Raw genomic sequence first — 13,369 nt, 5'->3', positions numbered from 1 at the left:
ACCCTCAATTTGGCAACCAAATGTGCCTCTAAAAAGGTTCTTTTCGGTTCTAAATGACTTTGCAATACAGTAAAAATTATTGCCTATAGTAAACCTGTTATTTTTTTCTATAACGCTAACCATACGTAACAAACTTGAACAATAAGGTTTGGCAGCTGTAGTGTTAAACCAGTTTTATGCAGTCTATGGTTACACCCAATACTTAATGAAACACTAAATGAAAATAGCAACATATCAAACATACCATGCAACATGGATCAATTGTAGTAACAGAGCAAGATGATAACCATTGTTGTGGTACCCGTTATCTCTGATTAGGGCTTCAGGCTTTGGCTAGTCTCGCATTGCCAGACCATCCTCCACAGCACTGTTGAGGAAGGTCTGGTTAGTCCACACAACATTCCAGGATGAGAGAAAAACGTGCTCTGGTTTCATTTCAAGTCATTTCTTTAAATCAATCACAATTGTCTCGGGTGGCACTAAGCCCCGGACAAAATGACGGTGCCTCTGCAAAATAGCCTCGGGAAGGAACTTGTTTTGGTGGAACATGTGTACATTCAAAAGTTGTTTTAGCCGTGCAACAGAAAACTCAATTTGGACAGATAGTCTAGCTAGCTGTCGGGATTTACCCTGTAGAGATCTGAAGAGCAGTTAACAATAGTCCTTAAAGTTTAAAACGGCAACACAAAGAAAGTGGAAGGTGTGGGACATCCGGCCGTAAAGAGAAACATTCGGCGGAATTTCATTGATTGCAACGGAGCAATCTCGGAAGTGGAACGTCGTCGATATAGACTAGGCTAAGGCAAAGAAACCCTGGCCTTGCAAACTTGCGCTTAGAGCCCTACGACATCGTCGACGACGTCACTGTGACCTCTGATTAATATTTAGATAATTTCATAACGGTTTAATGTAGCTGCTTACCGTCTTTTCCTGCTAAAAGCTAAGGAGTTAGCCATCACGGGGGTGTCTTCGGTGTCTTTGTAGCCTTTACAGAAGGTTTTATATCCAGCCTGGAACTTGTGCCTCTTTTCGGAGTTGTTCAGAAATAATTTCAAACTCTTACATCCAAGATTTATCCACGTTAGGTCTATAATTTATCACGTTTTCGGTAATTTCTGCCCGTAGCTCCGTGCTACCGTCTAGTATAAATCTCCCATGATGCTTTGCGAGAGTGTGTTGACATTTTTCAACCAATGGGAAGGCAGGACCGTCACACAAAGACTATGTAGTGGAAAAGAGAGTTCACTGCAGGGAATCCGAGCAAGGAACAAAGAGTAAAGTGAAAAAGAGAGAGAATTCCAGTCTATTACCGTTCTACAGAGAAGAATGGTGTCACTGTTTAGATATTTGGGATACATTTGGGCCTTTTTTTTGAAGAAATGTAAATAGTTTGTCATTTATATGAGTTATAATGTTCATTATGTTTATTTTTGCACTGGATGACTCCAAATATATAGGATAACTGTTTTAGACAACACAAATGCTTGTGTAGCATTGCTGTGTGTGTGTGATATCAATAAATATGACATTATTATTTTGATTATTGGCAAAAGCATCTGGACTTTTTTTGGAAAAATGTATATATTTTGTCAACTGTATAAGTTATAATGTTTATTTCTTCATACTTTGACATCCAAGACATATGAGAAGTGTTTTAGACAGGAGATTGGCTTAGCTTTTATTGCTCTGTGTGTGATATCAATAAATATCTGTGAGATTCATTTTCCGTTTTATTTATTTATTTGTCTTTAAGGTCATAGAACCTTTTTTACATTCAAGTGACCTCACTACAGCACAAATATTCTAATAGCCCAGTTTGTCCTGAAAAAAATGATGTACATTGATTGACTATAGACAACAGTGTTGATGTTTTACAAGCTTTTTTAGAAAATAAAACCAGATGGAAAAGGAATTGTAAAAATGGCCTCAGGGTTCTCTTAAGGAACGCCCCTCAGGTCTTCTGTATTTATGCTTGACACAATACAGGGCAGAAAAATAAAGGCTAATGGTGCTCTTCTGTTGCAATATCCAACCCTGAAAGTGGCCAACAACTTCACAGAAGGTACTGCAAACAGTTGCATGTGGTGTCATTTAGCCAATGGAAATACACAAACACAACTGGTGTTTACAAGCTGACACAGCTGCTCCCACCAGCCAAACATGAAGGGATTGGTTATAAATTTCAATGACATGTTAGTGTATGAGGTGTCTCGTGTCCTTTTCACACGCACAAGAAACACAAGTTTAGTTGCTTTAATTTGTAAGTCAGCTGATCAAAGGCCTTGGCAGTTGGCTGGGCTGAGGGCATTTCCAGTAAAACAGGGTTGTTAACTGAGATCATCTTGTATTTGGCTTTGTTGACTCGTGCTGGGTTATTATTGCAGCATTTTGACTTATGAGATATGGATAGTTGAAACACTCCAAAACACTGCTTACTGCAAAACAGTCCAGTCTGAAGTTCTCTAGACATTTGTGTGTGTGTGTGTGTGTGTGTGTGTGTGTTGTGTCTCTTGACGCACTAGGTAGAGCAATCAAACTTGGATTTCAACACTATGTGAAGAAAAGGTTCACATTACAAAATAAACAAACATAGTTCACTGCAGAAATAAATTATTTAACAATAAAAAAAATGATCTGTGTTTTAATTTACAGTTGATTTATTGATCAGTGTTGTTTTACTTATAATACAATGCTCTTGCAACAGTGCTGTATCAGAGATGTCTCTGAACTAAAGTCCATGTCAAGTCTCAAGTCTCTGAGCTACAGTCCGAGGCAAGTCTCACGTCACCGAGCTACAGTCCAAGTCAAGTCTCAAGTCACCGAGCTACAGTCCAAGTCAAGTCTCAAGTCACTGAGCTACAGTCCAAGTCAAGTCTCAAGTCACTGAACTAGGGCTGTGCAATTAATTGAAATTTAATCTTGATTATGATTTTGGCTCCCAACGATCACAAAAACAGAATAATCGAGAAAAACAATTATTTAGCTCATTACGTTTTGCAAGTAAACTCTTATTTTCTCTTGTGTTCTGAATGAAAAAATAAAGTTTAAATAGGAAAAGTATTAAGGCAAATTTCACCGATGTATGTGTTTTTTTACTGTTGATTTATTTAACTTTTCCCACTGTTTTTTAAGTTCAATAATTGCAACATATTTCCAGAAGTTAACGAGTAATCGTGTCAAATTATCGTGATTTCAATATTGACCGAAATAAACGTGATTATGTTTTTTCCATAATCAAGCAGCCCTACACCGAGCTACAGTCCGAGTCAAGTCTCAAGTCACCGAGCTACAGTCCAAGTCAAGTCTCAAGTCACTGAGCTACAGTCCAAGTCAAGTCTCAAGTCACCGAGCTACAGACCAAGTCAAGTCTGAAGTCACTGAGCTACAGTCCAAGTCAAGTCTCAAGTCACCGAGCTACAGTCCAAGTCAAGTCTGAAGTCACCGAGCTACAGTCCAAGTCAAGTCTGAAGTCACCGAGCTACAGTCCAAGTCAAGTCTCAAGTCACCGAGCTACAGTCCAAGTCAACTCTCAAGTCACTGAGCTACAGTCCAAGTCAAGTCTTGAGTCTCTCATGGTTATAATGAGTGTTGTATCACCTAATCTACGACCACAAGTTCACCAAACAAACACTCATTCATCTTTTCATCACATATAGCGAACGACAGTGGGAGTTAACCTCCCGTAGGTCGTACCTAAAGTAAGAAGCATGCTAACGATAGGCCAATTTTGAGCTAAACATGTTTGCTAACCTATCAAGGTGCGCTTTCAGGTGCCTTATACAATTAGGTGTGGCGGAGCCAGAATCCTTTATCTTGATACCACATATTTACCAAAGATTATACATACAAGGCTTCTGATGAAGGGCACAGCAGCTGCCAGTGCGGTCAACATGTTTGTTTTTCTCTCTACCGTGTGGCCGCAAGCAGCAGATACGTTACCTAGTACTACATAGGTAGGTTATAGGTTACTCAGGGAAGGGAATAACATTCTATAACATTCAGCTCCTCAGACCTTTCCTAAAAATAAAGATTGTTCACAAGTCCTGCACCTCGAGTCCGAGTCGAGTCTGAAGTCTTTTGAGGGCAAGTCTCAAGTCAGGTCTCAAGTCAAGTCTCAAGTCACTGTGTGTGCGACTTAAGTGTGACTCAAGTCTCAAACTCGAGTCCCCTTCCCTGTGCTCTATCAATAATTGATAAATATATAAGACATTTTTGGACCTTGATTTTCCCAGTCATAATGACAACTTGGTGGTGTACATATATTGGTGTACATAGCAGATGCGACAGGATGTGCAAAAAGAGTAGGAAGGGGTCAGGGTCCTCATTAAAACCATCTTAACACGGTTCAGTATTCCAGATGTCCTTTGTTAAAAAAAAAAAAAAAAAACTACAACAAGCAGTACAGGCAATGTGACAGTTTTGAGAAATTTCTTAGTTGGCATATCCAATATGACGAGAACAGAGACATCTTTGTCGCACATGTCTATGGCTCTCACTCCTCCAGACAGATACTTCTGTTGTCATGTGAAAAGTCTTATCCAGGGGCCTTGGACTAAGGGGGAAAGGGACTGAGTAGGGCCCTTATGTGAAGAGGGCCCACACAGATACTAGAATAATTAGATGTGGATGTGTGGATGGTTCCATAGAGAATATACAGGGTCCAGAATGTTGTGCTACGCCCCAGCCTGTACTCATACAGTAAAAGATGGGAATACTTCTCCCAGCGCTCTGTCTGTTTCTGAACACATTAATCTTATCCATTCTTTGCATGATATGTGCAGCGGGGGTTGAAGTGTGCCATTCATTTGCATGGACTGTCCACGCAGCAGTGACACAAAAATGGTTGAAAATCATCTGTTTCTCTTAAATTCATTTAAATAAAAACACCCACTTAATACTTCATCTAACTCTACTTATTTGACAATTGTTTTACATGTATGCTATTACCAAATAAATCAACCAATACCTTTTTTAAACATGGTTTCCCTTTTGTGGAAATAGAGGATTTAAAAAAAAAAAAAAAAGTATCCTTTATTTGAATTTGAATTTGTTTACACTAACGCGCCCAAACCAAAATATCTTATCAACATTCTGGTATACTGGGCATAAACAGGAGTCAGCGTGTAGACTCCACCCCGTTGCTGATTAGTTAGTAGCTTCAGTCTCAGCGAACGAGACGTTGTGACTGATAAGACCCAATCAGGAGGAGAAACAGTGGCGTGTCGGTGTTGCCGAAGGTCTCCGTTTGCGGCCGTTGAGACTGCAACACAAACCTGCAGATTCCAAACCAAAACGGATCAGAAGTGTTTCCAAAATGTCTCAGGTTTAGGGGCTCGGAAATGCCAGAGCAGGGGGAATGAGAGAGGGAAATGCCAGAGCAGGGGGAATAAGAGGGGGAAACACCAGAGCAGGGGGAATGAGAGGGGGAAACACCAGAGCAGGGGGAATGCGCAGTGTACACATCGCAAAAGATATTTGTTTTTAAACCAAAACGTAGCTATGTAAATGTTCTTCTATTGGTGAAATTCAGAGAGATTTGTTTTATGTTTCATGATATGGTATATCACGTACCATCTACTGAAACACAAATATCATAGTTTGGCCTCTGAATCCCGAATATAGACTCGAGACACCTCCCAGGCCTCGAAGGCCCGGTAGGCTGTCTAGCCATCGCTGTTCACATCAGAGCTATCCGGCTGGTGTTCCTTGTCACCAGTAGTCACCATCTTCTCATCCGATTCCCGCTGTTTCTTGTGTACGTCATTGACGGACTCGCCTTGGAGGAACTTGCATAAACCACTGAACTTATCATACAGCCCCCACCACTTCCAGTCAACGTTGTTATCGGTGGAATCAGCTTTGCTTTCAGCGTTAGTTTGTGATTCTTCGGTGACGAATAAATCATTCGACTCCCACCACTCCCAGTCGAGATCAACTTTGTGAGACTGGCCTTTGTTTTTGGGGTCATTTTGTGGCTCATCATTCATGTCAGGTCGGGGTTCCCCAGTAGTTGCGGACTCATCATCTGGCTCACCCTGCTTGTTCTCTTAAAAACCGCACGTTTTTTCGGGAGGATTTCTCCTGCCTGCGGGGGAAGATCTTTCTGCCTTTCTCTACTGTTCTCATTTTCTAGGCGATTCATCTGGAGCAGGTCCTTTTCTGTGTTCTGTGTTCTGTGCTCATTCAGATCCTTGTTTTCTATTTTACTTTTACTCTCAATAATTTCCCTATGGCGCTTATTCTCTTCTCTTAGATCCTCCTTTTCTGTCTTGAGGACAGCATTTTGATTGCCCATACGCTCAATGGTTGTGTAAAAGATTCTATGGAGCTCCATGAGATCCTTCTCTTTTGCGTCGATAACAGAGCTCCTATGACGTGCACCCTTAATGACTTTTCTCAGGCTGTGAACCTCTTTTTGAAAAAGATAGTTCTCATCAGATACATCTGCCTTGATTTTTTTCAGGCGTTCAACCTCTTTTTTGAAATGAGACAGCTCATACCTTTCATCCATAAGGATTCTTTTTAGGTTTTCAACCTCCGTTTGGTGCGCTAGTCTTACTTTCCAATCAACAACGGTCGGTTGGTCTTCGGTGAGATTCTTATAGGCCTGTTTGTCTACTTTGAGTTCCTGTGATTCTGCCTTTCCTTCCTCCAAGGTATCTACGGCGCAAGCCATATCCATGTTCTTTACTTTTGTAACTAAAAGAAATACTGCAGATAGATGTATCTATGAAACACAGGTCTCGTCCGAAATCGCAACAACGATCAATCATCACCAGATGTATCATGGTCATATCTTGTCATGAACACTTAAGCCTGTCAAAAAAACTAAATCGAAATCCAACGATTAAGTTATCTCACGTGTGTCAGATAACGTCCATAATATTTGGACATTGGGTTAGATTTGACCGTTTTAAGTGGTTATAATGAGCAATATAGAAGAGATTTTTTGGTGATGATTGATCATTGTTTAGGTACATTAAACCATGTTAAGCTTTTTCACATTAGGACTTATAAAGCCAATGAGAACCGTGGAGAGTCAACCCCCAGCCGCTCCGCTGCCCTGAAGCAGAAACGCTTTATGTCAGATAACGTCCATAATAATTGGACATTTAGTTAGATTATTTGACAGTTTTCCGTGGTTATGATGGGTAATATGAGAGAGAAATTTGGTGATGATTGATCATTGTTTAGGTACATTCAACCACGTTAAGCTTTTTCCATAGGTTCTATGAAGCATAAACGCTTAATGTCAGATAATGTCCATAATAATTGGACTTTGGGTTCGAGTTTTTGACAGTTTTCAGTGGTTATGAGGAGCAATGAAATTTGGTAATCATTGTTTAGGTACATTAAACCACGTTAAGCTTTTTCCTCGCCATATTAATAATATTAATACGGCCACTGATGAAGAAAATATTAACGTGAGATAACTTCTATAATCGTTGGATTTTGATTTAGTTTTTTTGACAGGCTTAAGTGTTCATGACCAGATATGAACATAATAAATCTGGTGATGATTGATCGTTGTTTAGATACATTAAACCACGTTAAGCTTTTTCACGTTAAGCGTTTTAGAATGTCCCTGTCGTAACCTTTGTTGGTCATTTCCTTCACGAGCTCCTGATAAATGATGGCGTTTCTTAGATTTTTGCTATCTAAAATAGCTGTTATATTTTTCTGGTAAATTAAATTAAAAAAGTATTTTGTCTCCTCGTTTGTCCACTTACATCTGTTTTTGTTGACACCTGTCATGTGTGCAAACAGAGCGGAAATACTGGGCGGAAATGAACTGAAACTTCTTCTTCTTCGTTTTATTGCGGGTTGCAACCATAAAATGACCTAAAACTTAATCGCAATTCATTATTTATTCGGCAAATAACGTTTCCATCAGCGTTTATCGCATAAGCCGTATATCGATCAAGAGAAAATCCGATGAGACCGAACGTATTTTCTTTGAGTCGATATTCATGAAATTCAATTGGATTTTACTGTTTCCATAAGGCATTTTTCATTCGATATCACTTAATTCGGATAAAAACGGGTCGATGGAAACATAGCTATAGAGTCTTAGATCAAAGGCAAATGTCTTTCATAAAAAAATTATGAAAAAATGAATCTTAGATAATCTTAGCTAAAGGGACAACTGCCCCAACAGGAAGTGATGTCACGCTCTGTTGACGGTTTTCTTAGAACCACCCTCCATAGTTACTGTTGCTATGCCTGTCAGGAAGGAATGGAACTTTCAAAGTAAATTTCAAATAAAAACATGGATCTGTTTTTGTAAATCAATGTCACTCCATAGAAATAGGATGAACACATTCATACATTTAATTTTTTTGTGTCACTCCCACACAGATGAATGTAAAAACGTATCAATAACTATCCAAAGAAATACAAAAAACAATTAGCAAAGAAAGTATTTTTTTTCTTTTTGGTGAAAGTACTGTTTGTTTGACCTATCCACCACCCCAACCTACCTCCTTACATGGAGCTCTTATACTTTGTCACCTGACTTCCTGCTTTGCTCCTGTCATAATTGCTATAGCCACTAGTGGGCGCCACATAACAACAAACGTAAATATAGATCGTGATTACAGCATGTAAAGACAAATTATACAACAGTTAGAACAGTCTGGTAAGTTCAGAGAATTAAATTACTTGACTGTAATGCAGCCTTTAAAACCAGGAAAAGACAAACACTTGTGTCATATTACACTATTATGATATCCGAAATTTAAAGATGCAGTAGGTAAGTCTTATAAAACTAACTTTCTGTCATATTTGCTGAAACTGACCCTATGTTCCAGTAGAACTACATGAATTATGTAAAATAAAAAAAATAAAACTCCTCTGGCACCTCCTACAGCCTGTAGTGCCATTGGCAAAATTCCACTGCTCCCAGTTGATTTTCTCCAATCAGGGCCACAGGAGTGGTCTATCTGCCAGTGGCTTTTCAGAGGTGGCGTGAGCTCCGGAATTTTAAAGATCTGAAGAACGATGCAGATGTAGCCACATTTCTTCTCAACAGGTAACATAATTACCATGAATGATTTATCTTTCACTTGGTTAGTAGTCAAAAGTCCACAAAGCTATGTTGGTGAGGATGATAGTAACGTTTGCACAGTGGTCGGTCTGATATGATGCTGAAATGGCTAACGCTAGCCTACTAGTTAGTTAGCATCGTTTAGTGTTGGTGAGTAAAGTTAAAGGTGCAATATGTAATATTGTATGCAATACTGGCAGCTAGCGGTTAAAATAGTTACTGCACTACCAATTCAAAATACTGGAGAGTCGTTTCCCCCGCCCCCTCCTGCCCAGACTCGAAGTTCACGGGGGTTGCCAGGCTGAGATCGCAGCATTCACAACAATGTTGCTAGACGCTTTTCTCACATAGCCAGACATTACTCCACAGCACAGCGGGGTAGCTAACGTTATATGCTGGCTATATTGACAGTCATAAAAGCCCGTGCTCACATGGAGCTCTGTAACCAACTGACAGACACACTTTTTCGGGTTAGAATTACAATACGAAACGCTAAAAATACCACTAGCTACCTTGCCGACGGAACACACTTCATTGGCTTAGAATTACGGCAACAATCGCTAAACACACTGCAAACTCACAGTCTTCTCTTCCCGATTTACAGCCCCCCTCTCGTGGCTTAAAATAACTCACCGTTGTCGGCTCCAGCCGCTGAACTACACGTTATAAACAGCCATGGGCTGCTTGCCTGGTCCTCCTGGTAACGTTAGCAGTTAACAGGGTTAGCATGGCGGCGTTAGCCAGGACCAGTCAGGATCACTTTACTGGCTATGTCTCAATTGTTTTTGCGAGTAACCAACTCGGGTACTCTAGCTATATAATTCAATGTGAGTACACAAATGTTGAAATGACATAAAATGCCCGTCTCTAGTGGCTGTGATAAATTAGCCTGAAGCTATGCTTACCTGTTCAGGAGGAAATAAGCCAATTCTGCGTCCTTTTGGGATCTAAGCTGTCTCCGTCTTTCAAATACATCTCCAATATTTACCAGGGGGTTGTTACGTCTCTGGTCACGCAACTGTTAGAAACATGCTATTTTCTTTTTTTTAGGTCGGGTAGAATCTATCTCCGTTGATCCTGTTCGTTTGTGTGCTGCTTTCATGGCTGTACTACCGTTACAGCTGTAGCGCGCTGGGTTTACGTTTTTCCAGGTAACCCGGCCTGGCTGTCAAACTGGGCCGTTGATAACAACACACAGATCAAAACATAAACATAAATTCCGTCACGGAATGTAAATTTCAAAAAGAAAAAATACTGACATTAGCATTGTTGTCAGAAAAGATAGTATTTCAGTTTAACATGTTTCCTTAATATCTGATGAGGCATTGGTGTCATTTTTGGATTTATTACAGTACAAATATTACATATTAGACCTTTAACGTTGTGTTAGTGTTTAGTTATTGAACATGTTGTCTGACATGCCGGCCGGCAGTTCTGTCAAACTCCATTGTGTGGGAGGGGCTTAGGAGATGGTTTGGGCTTTAGCAGAAAGGGGGGAGGGACTGAGAAGTTGTCAATGACTACATTTACATGCAGCCAATAACCCGTTCAAAACCGGAATATTAGCAATAACCCGGTCGCGCACGGCCATGTAAACACCGGCAAAAACCCGAATATGCTCATATTCCGGTTTTTAAAAACCCGAATATGCTACCTGGGTTACCCCTTTTCTAACCCGAAATTTTGGTCATGTAAACGCGTATCGGCATATCCCCATCAAAAGGAACATTGATTTGTGTTCTGCGCATATTCTATTCGCAAGGAATCTTGGTTTTTTGAGTAGAGGAACTTCTTGTATGTGCCAGAAAACATAGTTATAATAATAATTATATACTATAATAATATAGTTATATATATATATATATGTCAATGCAGAAAACCTGCGCGCAGTATACCGGAAGTAAACAAGAAGTAGAGGTAAACATGGCGAGACGCAGCACAGCACCACAGTTTTGGAGCGAGGAGGAAACCAATTTCTTTATTAGTGTGGTGAAAACCATGAATATAATAACTTTTGTTGACGGCATAAAGTACCGAGATAGTGAGATTTATGAGAAGGTGACCAAAAAGTTATTGCGTCTTAAGGTTGTCCGTAGGCTACGTCCAGACACTAACCGTGCGTCGCCGTTTACGTCGGGATATTGCCATTTGATTACAAATGCCATGTTTACAGGAGTAACTCTCTCTGCTCAAGCATGTAAACGGGTTATTCAGAATGTTTCAGAAACCCGAATAGTGACCTTAACCCGACCATAACCCGAAAATTGACAGCTTGTAAACGTAGTCAATGTTCAAATTTGTTGGCGAAGTCCTGGATCTTCACAATCTTACCTACATCAGCTTTAAGACCATATCTAGCCTCATGTATCGATACATTGCCCAGCCCTATATCAAAGTTACTTTGATGAGCGAAAGCAGTAAGAACAATTTGGTGACACTCAGGTGGTGGTATAACGTCACATTCAAAATTGAAATTAAGGAGCTGTATAACTTGGAGTTGTTGAAGCATGCCATTTTATTGTGAAAAATGGAAGCATGGTCCCAGATGTGTTGATAGCATTGATGTCAATTTGGGCAACTTATTAATACGGTTATTAACATGGATGGTTAATACCCCCGAAAAACCAGCAGTGCCCAGTGAGTTTTTACAGCGGGGAGATATGGGTGTCCGAGTTGGGGCAAGAATGACACAACGACTGATTCAACGGTATTAGCGTCTTTTTGATGACTCTTGTTATGACAAAGCTAAAGTAAATAGCTAAAATAATATACTGTCAGAAAGGCTATGATTTAGCCTTTAGTTTTACACTATTTAATTAACTGAAATCATTACACAGTCATTTATGTTTGTGATTAAAAGGAAATGTTGACAACTGTCCCTATAGACGTCTGACATAAGCAGAAAACAGGTTGGAGAACTGTATGTTCTTCTTTATGGCCTGTGATGTTTAATATGTGATATGAAAAAGTCACAGATTTTTTTTCCTTTCTGTTGTGTGTGTCTGTTAACACTCATTTTCACTCAGGTTTTCAGAACTATGTCCTCTGCATCCACTCCTGCTGACATTTTTCTCCATAAAGCAACGCAGACAATTCCCCAGAAAGAATGTCCTGGAATTATACATGCTTTCATGCTCACTTTGCTTTCCTCTCTGTTTTACAAGTGAAATGAAGCATGCTCTGCCAACATCTGGCAGTAAATCTACTTTCATATTTGACTCTTTATCATTCAGCATGCTGGGATCCGCCACATGATCCCTACCTCTGGGGACAGCAGCATCCAGAAACTGGATTCCTTTCATTGATATGCTTGGCATGGCTAACCTTATGGGTGAAATCACTGCCACGCCGGAAGTCTGGGCGTCTGTGTTCCCGTCCCTTGTCTCTAGAGGTAGAATTACTGCTCACTTTTATCCAAAGAACTGAAGTTCTGCATATGAGCCGACAGCAGAAATATTTGCTGTGGTGTGTAAACCATGACGACGACCACAGGCTGCTTTCTTTTGTCCTGAATGCTTGTTCTCTTAGGTCAGTGCACAAGGCAACCTGTGAAAGGGCCGAGATAAGATTCCCTTTTGTTTTTCATGACGCTCCATATGTGTTTGCAGGGTGTCAAATGCATTCCCTACTAATTAGATTAATCACATCTTGAGCACAGATGATGATAAATGTAAACAGCGTTCCATTTTGGAACATGATGCAAGAGTGGCTTTAAGATGCATCAGCCTCCATTAAACAAAGCGTGAGTCATTATAAGGCTGTAATGTACCTCACTTCATGTTCCACAACATGGTCAGTTCCCCGAGCTGTCTTTTGTCAGCTCCACAGTTGGAGCGCTGCTAATTTGACATCTGTGAGAGGCAGCTTTAGGTGTTGAATATTTGACATATCCCCATGGATCTGGAGGCATTAAGTGCATTGAAAATGCCAAATCTCGTACAGTGGTGAAACTGATCTGCACTGCTGGATGGGTGTCAGTGTGAACCAACCAGAGGGGATTACACAGGGTTTTCCCCCTTCTGACATCAGGGTGAAATTGATTTAAGCAGCAGTTGGCCTCAATTCATCACATTTGCTGTCAAGAGTGTGACCATGCTCTGAGTAGTGTCACTCTTCAAAAGTGGGTAATTTTCAACACTTTAAGGGTGACAGATTGGTGGTTAGCATTAGCTGGCTGGAAGGGTTCTGTCTTTGCATGTTTTCCCAATGTCTCCATGAGTTTCCTATCATAGTGCAAAGACTGGCAAGGTTAGGTGTCTTGAAAACTGTTAAACTGACTGCCCATAGTTGTGAATGATTGCGTACATGTGTGCTAGCTCTGTA

The sequence above is a fragment of the Perca fluviatilis genome, chromosome 6 (genome assembly GCF_010015445.1).
Source record: "Perca fluviatilis chromosome 6, GENO_Pfluv_1.0, whole genome shotgun sequence".
Classification (NCBI taxonomy): Eukaryota; Metazoa; Chordata; class Actinopteri; order Perciformes; family Percidae; genus Perca; species Perca fluviatilis.
The sequence above is the reverse complement of the archived record's forward strand: the minus strand, read 5'-3'. Positions refer to the sequence as shown.